Here is a 10,851-nt window from a genome sequence, read left to right as displayed (position 1 = left end):
TTACACCACCTAAGTTCTCTGTCTCTCTCTCTCTCCATATACATTTGTCTATTGTCTTGTTTCCTCCCACTGGAATAAAAGCTCCATGTGGACTGGGATTTGAGACTTTCGTTTGCTGCTGAATTCCCAATCCTGAGAACAGTGTAGCAGTCAATAAAATATTTGTTAAATGAATGAATATGAGCTCCATCCCAAACAATCCCCTAAGCTGCTTCTGCTTCTCTCTTCCCAACAGCCCATTCTACTCCCTACCCCCAAGTTACGAGTTTTCTGAGAGCAGAGCCAAGTTTCATTCATTTTCTATCCTTGTATTCCAAGTACCTGGCACAGTCCTGGGATATCTAGCCACTCAAAAGAAGACAAAAGGAGTGGCTTCAATGATCCCTTTAAATGTTTGAAACCCAGTAATAATGCAATAATCATTGCTTTAGTCAGAAATAACTGGAAATAACTCCTTTACCTCATAAGCCCACCGTGGAATCACGGAACCCTCTCTAATGATGAGTATAGACTGGTCCAAGAAGTGCATCCCAGGCACAAAGATGGGTCACAGGCCCCACGCAGCAGGTCCAAGACCACTTACCTCCCCAGTCACAGGGGATATAAGTCTCCAAAAGGGAGGAGAGTTGGAGTTACTGTGAGGCTAATGAAGCTTACGTAACAGGGCCCCTCACTTTTACGGACCCCTGCATAATTTTCTATTCATAATTTTGTATCCTTTTTCTTAAAGAAATTTCCTCTATATCTTTTAGGCTTTAAGACCTACAAACCCTGGAGGAAGCGCGAATTCTCAGACAAAACAGAAGACAAAAACATATCCCATCATGCTTTGCAATGTGCACGCACCTATCACCTTCTTACCTCTGACCTCCTCTGCTGTCCACCTGTTCGTGTATTCTATTTCGATTCCACCTTGTTTGAGAATGCCTGGCCTTGACATTTTTGTTTTTAACTTAGACTGGTTTTGTCTCTTTTCTTATCATTATAAGTAGTAGTTTTCATTCTTTTTTTTTTTTTTTTTTTTCATTTAGCACATTTATTAAGGATTTTGCTTCACGAAATCAGACACTTTTTTTATGCCAGGTTTCCATGTGATTTTGTTTTTCTGTCTCACGGAGTCATGGCAAGTTTCTTAATGTTGTTCCCTTTTTCTCCTTTTACATTTCTTTTTCCAACGTGTAGGCTCTAACGGTCCACTTCTCTCCACGGAACCTGTGATTTAGGGCGAAGGCTGCCGTTTGTCAGCTTTATCGTTCTTTCTCTGGACTGCTATTCACTGTTATATTTCCTTTCAAGGCCTGACACAGCACTTGGAATTAGAGGCACAAGACGAGTAAATGAAATGTAAATCTAAGGGAAATTACCTTTGAATGGCATATGGTACATGCTCCCATAAGGAGTTCAAAGCTGCCTGTTCATTCATAAATTCAGAATCCCCAAATTCTTTTATTCATAGACTCACCCATGACATAAAGTTGTTATAAATTTAACATTTATAGTGTGAAAGCCAGAACCTGGGTTGCCCCATGGACTTTATCTAGAGATCTGAAACTCGGGGGATTCTCAATTTCTTAAAATGGCAAACAAAATAAGAACTGCGGATCTTCAGAGTAAAGGGCACTTCAATTTACAAGGTTACACATTCAGTCAGCCAGGATTTTATTTATTGGTGTCCGACACTTGACAAGAATGAGTCAAATGCCTAGACATCTAAAACGTGGGATTTCTGGTTGTCCCAGTATTTTACATCCCCATGAAATTCCTTCTAGAACATGGTCTGTATTTTAACCAGCTGATTTTTGTGGATTTTCAGGAGGGAAAAACGGTTTCACCTTAATAACATACAAGTCAACACAAAGGACTTCCCACAGAGCTATCCTGACAATTTTCTCTGGAAGAACCCATGTTTAATATATACATAGTATGTTTCCCTGTGTTAAGTAGAATGCTGCATTCACCATGTTCCAAATTTCTTACCCAGTCCTTCTCCAGAGAGTCTCCAATTTGCTCAGGAACAGCTGCAATAATAGACACGAAAGAATGAGAGTGCCCCTTCTCTCTCTGGATCTTCTGTCCAACTGGGCCTAGCCCTAATGTAAGGTGAGGCCTTCTTCACCAGAAAGCTCTAGAATTTTTTCCTTTCATTTCTAACTTGAAATTCACAGTCCTTAAGAGTCCTGTCTTGGGGCTGGATCAGAGTGGGACAGATGCCACGACTGATACATAGGCACAAAATTGAACAAGTTACAAATCATAATTGGAAAGGTATTTCTTTTTTAAGTCTGTTCTACTCCTTAAGGGTAAATCGAGGAGAACCTACCAGTTTGGAGCTAGTATGGCTTTACGTCCTCTCTAATTCTTGCTAATATCCCTTTTAAATAACAAGATTAGACCTCAGGCTCAGAGCCCACAGCAGGTCCTATTTAACTGATTAGAATTCAATGGGATGTGTTCACTGTTGACTAGTAATATTATCTTCTGTTTAAGGAAAATGATATCGGTTTTTTATTTATGTAACATTTCCTTTTAATTAAAATTTGTGTAAACCTAACAAGCAATTTAAACTACTAGTAAGTAAATAATAGGTATGGCAAAAATGCTAAAGATGGCATGGGAATGACTAAAATTAAGAATGATTAAAGGATATTATTTTATAGAGGCCTTTCTTAAAATATTTTTTCCCTGGCATGGGGAAATAGCTTCCCCCCCCCCCATATTTTCCTGGTAACTTGGATTATTTTTTTTAATGTTAGTAAATAGTCATTTTTGGAGGAAATCAAATGCTTTACCCATGTAAAGATCTCAGTAGCCCTTCTCCCACCTTCCCTCCCTCCCTTCCTTCCTTTCTTCCTTCTTTCTTTCCTTGTTCCCAGCAAAGGCCTATTCATGTAGACTGGAAGCAGATTTTTTAAACACCAAAAACCAAAGAAGGACACAGGAAGAGAAGAAATATGGGAGAAAGCTGTGGTCCGTTAGCCTAGAAGCTTTTAGAAGTTTTCTCAATTGTGTCTTTTCTTTCCGCAGAGTTGACTTCCAAGGACCTGGCTTGAGGACATCATCTGCAACTGAGTCCTTGAGAGGTAGAGCCAATGTGGTGATAGAGACAGGCACACCATGCTGTCCTTCTGCTATGACCTGAAAAACTAAATAAAACAGATACAAACATCAATCCTGGACTCCTAAGCACCAAATGAATTGAAAAAGAACTAGATCAAATGCCAAATGGAAGAAGGAAAACAGAGAATGAGGAGAGTTATGGAGTGGAGGTCCCCTGCCAGCTAATGTGGCACAGCATCGCCATCTTAGAGCACAGCCAACAATGACCAGAAACAGGGAGTACAGGAAAGCAATTTCATGGAGTTTCCAATAGGAGACAGAGTACCTGGTAACCAGAGAAACGCACTTTCCCACCCCTTACCGTTCTGCCCCATACTCCACCCCCACATCTTCCTGATGGGTGACACTGAGCTTCACAGCTAGAAAGACACCAGTTCACTGCCACCCCAGGCCTGCCCCATCCACACTGGCCAGCTTCTGCCATACCATTTTTTTTTTTTTCTATTTACCTTTGTTTTCTTTCTCACTCCCATCTAGCCCCATACACCACCTCTACCCCTTCCCAACAGGCTGTGCCATACACTCAGCTAGAAAACTACTGGTGCACAGCTGCCACTCAGGGTCCACTCCGTCCCTACCTGCCAGCTCCCACCACACCATTTTTCTGCCTTTCTTCCTTTTCCTTCTTCCTCCTACCTAGCCTCATAAACCACCTTCACCCTCTCCCAACAGGCCACATCATGCCACTTAGCTAGAGAGCCACCAGTCCTTGGCTGACCAGGGTCCACACCACCTCCACCCACTGGCTCCCTCCATGCCGCATTTTTTTTTTTTTTTTTTTGCTTTTGTTTCTTTTTCTTTCATTTCTTATTCGCACTTAGCTGTATACATCACATCCCCTACCTTCCACCTGGCTCCTGGGTCTGCCTCACTTCCACTCACTAGCCCCACCACACTGCCTTTTCTTTTTTTCTCTCTGGTTTCTTCGTTTTTCTTCTCCTTCAGACCTAGTCCTGTGTGCCATTTACCAGCCCACAGCTGCCCCCCGTCTGCCTTGCCCCCACCAAACCAACACATATTTTATTTTTTTAATTTAGTTTTCCTTTCTTTTCCTTCTACCTCCCATGTAGCCTTATATGCCACCTACCCCATTTCCTGCTGGCCTCCAGGTCCACCCCACCCCCACCTGCCAGATATCTTTTTTTCCTTTCTCTTTTATTTTCCTTGCTCCCCACACCTAGCCCTGTACACTACCACCTCTTCCCACTGGCCCCCAACATGTCACCATGGCTAAAGTATCTGCAGTGCTCAGGCCCACCGGAACACTGGGCCTGCACTACCACCCTCACCAGTCGACTAGCTGCTGAATGGTGGAAAGCAAGCCCAATACCACTGCCTATCTGGTGAGGAGATGTGAATGCTTCCACACTGCTGGATCAACATAAGGAAGCAGACAGCACCCTCCCAGTCCACCCTTAGCCACCTTGCCAAACCAGGGTATAGCAAAGCAGGCTTATCCTGCCTGCTGCTGCGCTGCCCACCCAGACAAGGTGGTAAAAACTATCATGTCCACAGATGAGCAAGCAACAAAACATGCCCGGACCACCCTTACATATCAAAACAAAACAAACAAACAAACAAAAAAACAGGGTGAAACAAATGAATGTACAATCAATAAATAAAATAATACCTTAATGTTTCTGAGAGAACAGACAATATCAAAAAAAAAAAGGGGGGGGGGCAGGACAATATGACTCCAGTAAGTGATAAAAATAAAGAATCAGATGACCTTCTAGTAGAAGAAAAGGCAGTGGAACCATCTGACATCTAATTCAAAGGACTAATATTTAGGGCTCTCCAACAGATTAAGAAAGCCATTAAGGAAAACACAGACAAAACAAACAAAAACATAGCCAAAATCAAGGAAAACACAGATAAAGCAATAGAAGAATTTAAGAAAAATAATACAAAAATGAAACAGCAACACAAATAAACAATTAAAATCATACAAAAAATAGTAATTAGAAATTCAAAAATAAACCACAAAATTTCAGAAATTGACAACTCAATAGAAGGTTTTAGGAGCAAATTTAAAATAATGGAAGACAGAATCAGAGAGATTGAAGAAAAATCCCTAGATGCCAATTTGTTTGAGGGAAAATCAGAGAAAAGAATGAAGAAAACATAAGAATTATGCAGGACACAATCAAGAGCAAAAATTTGCATGTAATCAGAGTTCCAGAAAAAAGGGATAAAAATGAAAAACACAGAGAAGACTGTTGAAGATTTTCTGGGAGAAAACTTCCCAAGTATCATGAAAAAGGAAAAGCTGACCATCCAAGAAGGTTAACAAATCTGTCCAGGATAGACCCCAAAAGAAAGTCACCCATACATATCATAATCACACTTGCCAAAGTAAAGGCAAAGAAAGCATCCTAAAAGCAGCTCAAGAAAAATGAAAAGTCACTTCCAAAGGGGAAATAGTAAGACTAAACTCTGATTATTTAGCAGAAACTATTTTTTTTTTTTTTTTATTCAGGCAAGAAGGCAATGGGAAGACAAAAACTGTCAACCAAGAATAATATATCTTGCAAAATCCCCTCTCAAATATGATAGCAAATTTAGGGCATTTCCAAATAAATGGAAATTGAGGAAATTCGTAAAAACCAAACTAAACTTACAAGAAATATTAAAGGGAATCCTTCAATTAGAGAACCAACAACATCAAACAACAGCTGGGGCCTAGGACACAGGACAGCATCTGTCAGATACCAACCTAGGTAAAGAACTCTTCATAATAAAACAAAACTAAAAGACTTAAAACAGGGAAACAGATGACAATCTGTAAATGACAATGATGAAGCAATAGAAAGGGGAATAAACAGTGTAGGTACAGAACTTTCAAATGGAAAGGAAACCAAGCAATATCAACAGAAGACTTGGGAAGGTAAGAGTAAATGTCAAGGTAACCACAAAGAAAGTTAACAAACCTACTCATCAGAAGAAAAAAATAGAAACTCAATAAACACAAAATCTATAATAATGAAAGAAGAGAAAATAAAGTCCACAAACAAAAGGAACTCAGCACAGGAAAGTAAGAAGAACAAAGAAAATGTCAGGACCATTGGGGGAAAAAAAAACCCCACAATATGACAGCAATGAATTCATACCTTTCGATAATCACAGAATGTAAATGGCTTAAATGCACCTGTAAAGAGACATAGAGTGGCAGAATGGACAAAAAAAAAAAAAAAAAGACCCATCAATATGCTGTCTACAAGAGATAAACCTTAGAAACAAAGACATAAATACATTAAAAAATCAAAGGATAGAAAAATATAATAAGCAAACGGTAATAAAAAAAGGCATGAGTGGCAATATTAATCTCAGATAAAATAAACTTTAAGGCAAAATCAACCATGAAAGACAAGGAAGGACATTATGTAATGATTAAAGGGAAAATCCACCATGAAGACATAGCCTTAATAAATATACACTTAATGACAGGACTCCCAAATACATGAATGCTACAGCACTGAAAAGAGAATTAGACAGTGCCACAATAATAGTAGGAGACTTCAACACACCACTTTCCCACTCTCAGTAAAGGACAGAACATCTAGAAATAAGCTTGATGAAGATACAGAAGAGCTAAAGGCTAAAATCAACCAACTTGACCACACAGACATGTATAGAACACTCCACCCAACAACAGCAAAGTAGAAATTCTTTTCCAATGTACACGGAACATTCTCCAGAATAGACCATATTTTAGGCCACAGAGCAATCCTCAATAAAATCCAAAACATCAAGATAATACAAAGCATTTTCTCTGATCAAGATGCCATAAAAGTAGAAATCACTAACAGGAAGAGCAAGGATAAAAAATCAGATATATGAAAACTGAATAACACATTGCTTGAAAACAACTGGGTAATAAAAGAAATCAAAGAGGGAATCAAAAAATTCCTAGAATTAAATGAGAATGAAAACACATCATACCAGAACTTTTGGAACACAGCAAAGGCTATGCTCAGAGGTCAATTTATAGCAATAAGCACACACAACAGAAAAGAAAAACAGGCCAAAATCAAAACATTAGCCTTACAACTCAAACAAATAGAAAGATCCAGGAGAAGAAGCCCACTGGCTCCAGAAGAAAGAAAATAATAAAGACTAGGGCAGAAATAAATGAAATAGAGAACAGAAAAACAATTGAAAGAATCAACAAGACCAAAAGTTGTTTCTTTGAAAAAATCAACAAACCTTTAGCCAAAATGACAAAAGAAAAACAGGAGAGGAAGCAAATTATCCAAATAAGAAATGAGATGGGCGACATTACAACACACTTAACTGAAATAAAGAGGAACATAACAGAATACTCTGAAAAATTGTACTCCAACAAATTTGAGAACCTAGAGGAAATTGACAAATTGTAGAAACACACTACCTACTTAAACTAACAGAAACTGGATAGAGAATCTGAATAGACCCCTAACAAGAGAAGAAATTGAAGAGGTAATTAAACAAAAAACTCCCAACAACAACAACAACAAGCCCTGGCCCATAAGGCTTCACTCAAGAATACCGTATGATCCAGCAATCCCATTCCTAGGAATATATCCTAGATTAATAATAACTGTGACACGAATAGACATATGCACACTCATGTTCATTGCAGCATTATTCACAATAACAAAAAGATGGAAACAACTTAAGTGCCCATCAACAGATAAATGGATAAACAAATTATGGTACATACACGATGGAATACCATAAAATGATAAAGAACAATGATGAATCTGTGACATATCTCGCAACATGGATGAATATGAAGGGCATCATGCAGAGTGAAACAAGTCAATCACAAAAGGAGATATACTATATGAGACAATTATCATAAAAACTCAAGAAAATGTTTATACACAGAAACAATCTTTGATGCTTACAAGGGAGGGGAGGGTGGGAGAGGGGAAATCACTAACTAGATAGTAGAAAAGTGTCAGCTTTGGCGAAGGGAAAGACAGTACACAATATAGGAGAAGTCAGCACAGCTTGACCAAGGCAATGTCATAGTCTCTTCCTAGGCACACCCAAACACCCTGAGGGACTCAGTTACTGGGGCTGAGGGCCGGGGACAATGGTTGCAGGGGCCATCTAGGTCGACTGGCAAACTAGTTCATAAGGAAAATGTTCTACATCCAGCTTTGATGAGTCTGTAGTCTTAAAAGTTTGCAAGCAGCCATCTAAGATACATCTGCTGGGCTGATCTGGTCCAGAGCAAAGGAGAATGAAAAAAACCAAAAACACAAGGAAAATATTAGTCCAAAGGACTAAAGGATCATACAAGTACCACAGCCTCCGCCAGACTGAGCCCAGAAGAACTAGGTGGTGCTGGGCTACCACCACAGATTGTTCAGACAGTGATCACAATAGAGGCTACCAGACAGAGCAGGAAGAAAAATGTAGAACAAAATTCAAATTATCAAAAAAGACAAGACTTACTGTTCTGACAGAGACTGAAGGAACTCTGGAAATTGTGGTCCCCAGACACCCTGCTAACTCAGAACTGAAGCCACTCCAGAAGTCAGTAACAAACAACAGCACATGTGAGAAATGTAATTGTTAGTTCAGTCAAGTATACAAGACCAAATGGGCAACACCTGGCTAAAAACAAAGGCAAGGAGGCAGGAAGGGACAGAAAAAGGGAGGAATGGAAATGGGAAACCCAGGGTGAGAAAAGGAAGAGTGTTGACACATTACAGAGATTGCAAACAATGTTACAAAACAATTTGCATATGAATTGTTGAGTAAGAAATTAATCTGTAAACTTTCATCTAAAGCACAATTAAAAAAAAAAGATGTCAGGGAAGGTTCTTTGGTGTGGTTGTGAGGAGGTGGAGCTTAACAGAAGCTGTGAGTTTCAGGGAGCAGTAGCAACGGGAAGGCCAAAAGGAACAGAAGAATCTTGTACTTCACTCTGCAGAGCCTTGTGCTGAGCTGAGCCACCTGGGAGTGAACAGATGGTAGCCTGTTTGGTGATATAGATCCTGGGCTAGATACCTTGAGGTCAGTGATGCCCTAGTGGGGAGAAGACTTGAAAATAAAAAGATGCACATCTTCACTGGGGGAGAGATGAAAGAACAACAGCATCAAGACAACTTTTGATTACTCCCTTACTCTCAACTGTTCATCTATTAATTGTACTATTCATCCAGTCATCTTTGGGGCATGATAGATAGATGATAGATTAGATAGATAGATAGCAAGACGATAGATACCTGCTGTTATGTCTACTCCAACTAATGATAACTTTATTTACAACTGAACAAAATGTTGACCAGTCCTGTATTATCCTCATAATCACCAACATGTTCAAGTCCATCATTGTGGCTATTGTGGCAATTCATTTCCCTGAGGGTCTCCCTTGCCCTGGCTGGCCTTCTACTTCACCAAACATGATGTCTTCCTCTAACAACTGATACTTCTGGATGACATTTCCAGATCAAGTGAGTTGGACAATGTTCTGTTGTGATCCATAAGGTTTTCATTGGCTAATTTTCAAAAGTAAATCTAGATCATCAATAATTCCCTCCCTGACAGCACTTATTGCATAGTGTAAGCTGGAAACTCCAGTTCTTCTTCTTTTTTTTTTTTAATAATATTTTATTGTGTTTTTGGTGGAGGTTGACAAAGCAGCTTACTTTCCCATTCAACAATTTCTACACAAATTGTTTGGGGACATTGGTTTCATTCTTCACAATGCGTGAACATTCTCACTATTTCCGTTTTGGTTGTTCTATTTCCATTAATCTAGTTTCCCTGCCCCTATACATTCTCATCTTTGTTTTCAAGTAATTGTTAACCATTTGGTCTCATACAGGTGATTTTTTAAAGGAGCACAGTACTTACTGGTAATATACATTATTTTGTGAGTCAGTCTATTATTTATCTACAAGGTGACCTCAGGAGTTAGTTTCAGTTCAAAGTTTAAAGAGTATGTCAGGGCAATAGTCTCCAGGAGTCCTCCAGTCTCAAGCAGTCAACAGTCCAGTAAGTCTTTTTTTCTGTTTTTGGTTTGTTTTGTTTTTTGTAGTAATTTGAAGTTCTGTTCCACATTTCTCTCGCATTCTATCAGGATCCATTTATTGTGGCCCTGATTAGAACAGTCAGTAGTGGTAGCTAGGCACCACCGAGTTCTTCTGGCCTCAGGATAGGTAAGGCCATGGAAGAGACCCCAGTTCCTCTTCTTGTTAGTTGCTGTCACGTTAGGTCACTCACGGCAACCTAATGTGTAACAGGATGAAATGCTGCATCGTCTTCGTGATTGCTGGGACATGATCTTGTTCTTACCTACTAAAATCTAGTAAGCGTCCCAGAAAAATATAAATTACTAGCAATTATCCCTTCATTACATGTGTTCTTCCACCCTTCTTTTTCAACACTGCTGAGTCAGCAGCCTTCTGGCTACAGCATCCAAACTACACGCAGCCCTAAAACCCCCACAAAAATTAGTATAGACTTCATTTATGGAAAAGAAAAAGTTGATGCAAATTTTGCCAGGCTACTACTCTCTCTTATAATACAATGCAAGTTGATGAACTTTTTTAAAGAAAATGAAGTCAGTGGGTTTGCCCAGGGCTTAAAGTTTAGGGATAAAGAACAGAATTTAGAGACTGGGATGCTGAGCTAACAAAGCCGTGGGAACAGAATTTTAACTGAGTTAGAAGGTTCCTTGAGACCTCTAGATATCGGTTACTCTTTTTCTTACCTGGAACTGTTTTTAGAATAAAA

General features: G+C 39.4%; 1 long non-coding RNA gene across 1 annotated transcript; it reads right to left on the bottom strand.

The window, feature by feature from the left end:
* Positions 1-995: 995 nt before the first annotated feature.
* LOC111750701 (uncharacterized) lies at positions 996-8,746 on the bottom strand. The gene is made up of 2 exons (XR_002785781.2): positions 8,563-8,746; positions 996-3,143 (listed from the first exon to the last, which is right to left on the bottom strand). It is a non-coding gene; the product is annotated as an uncharacterized LOC111750701 (long non-coding RNA).
* Positions 8,747-10,851: the final 2,105 nt, after the last annotated feature.

Source organism: Loxodonta africana, chromosome 20 (assembly GCF_030014295.1).
Source record: "Loxodonta africana isolate mLoxAfr1 chromosome 20, mLoxAfr1.hap2, whole genome shotgun sequence".
NCBI classification, from domain to species: Eukaryota; Metazoa; Chordata; class Mammalia; order Proboscidea; family Elephantidae; genus Loxodonta; species Loxodonta africana.
This window is presented reverse-complemented; position numbering and strand designations above follow the sequence as displayed.